The sequence below is a fragment of the Branchiostoma floridae genome, chromosome 2 (genome assembly GCF_000003815.2).
Source record: "Branchiostoma floridae strain S238N-H82 chromosome 2, Bfl_VNyyK, whole genome shotgun sequence".
In the NCBI taxonomy this organism is placed as follows: Eukaryota; Metazoa; Chordata; class Leptocardii; order Amphioxiformes; family Branchiostomatidae; genus Branchiostoma; species Branchiostoma floridae.
The window spans coordinates 28354712-28355716 of NC_049980.1; the positions used below are offsets into that span (position 1 = coordinate 28354712).

The following is a 1005-nucleotide window of genomic DNA, read 5'->3' on the forward strand; positions in this document are numbered from 1 at the left end:
ACTGCTCGTTTCAGATTATAGCAACCCATTGGTTCCTGGTTTCAGTGAGGTTTACAAAGGACATAGCTGACCTTAATGTGTCAGCGCATCACATGTTCCATGACCTGTCTTTTGTACCAAATGGCTTCAAATAGAAAGCAATTCATGTGCTTGCAAACTCCATAGTATGTAGGGCAATCAACTATTTGAGAAAACACATATCTTGAAGCTTGTTAAGGGGAATACGCGTCAGAAGTGTTTTGATTTTTCTCTGTCTAAAACAAGTATGCTTTTTTAACAGTTTATCTACACGCAATGTGTTAGTATTCATTTCTAGATTTCACACTAAGTCTATTATTCTTAAACTTCAAAAACAGACTTGTCTGCTTATTGCTTGGTGGAACTTGGATGGAATGCAATGCTTGGAAATAACCGGTCGTTATTATTTGGGGCAACAAAATGTTTGATTTAAACCACGGAGACACCATCTTCAGCCAGGTGTGCACCATTATATATGCGCCCATTTCGTTAGCTGCGTATTATGTTGTCGGAATTTTGCAATTATAAAGATACACTTGTTTCATTTAACATCATCTCGCAAACCCACCAAATAAGATTTCGGTAACTTTGTTGTGAAATCGGCACACGTCTAGCCTAGGTAATGTGTGGGCTATTAACGGTGTCATTTAGCCTTGCTCTAGCAGAATTAATTACAGTACTCTATAGAGCAACTTGTCAGGCTGTAGAGAGTGATGTAAGAAATTTCATGCAAGACTCCATATCTGTGCCCACCAGAGGTCATCCGTGGGTTATAACGTTCGCGCAGAAGTTGCTCCATTTTGGATATGTGCATATAAGGTATTGTTTGGTGAAGTCCCTGTGTATTTACCGTCACATTGAAACCAGTTGCTGTGCTTGGTTGGGCATGGATGAAGTGACTGACAATTTGAAATAACCAAAACGTACCAAACAGATATGTTATAAGCCGCCTGAGGTCCAACTTACTCAGTCTCAGTGGCTGTGACC

The 1005-nt window shown here is 39.9% G+C and overlaps 1 protein-coding gene across 5 annotated transcripts in view; it reads left to right on the forward strand.

Moving 5' to 3' along the window:
• The window catches only part of LOC118410352 (kelch repeat and BTB domain-containing protein 8-like), a 73209-nt gene that overhangs the window by 13899 nt on the left and 58305 nt on the right, over positions 1-1005 (forward strand). The gene's annotated exons all lie outside the window — the stretch shown is intronic.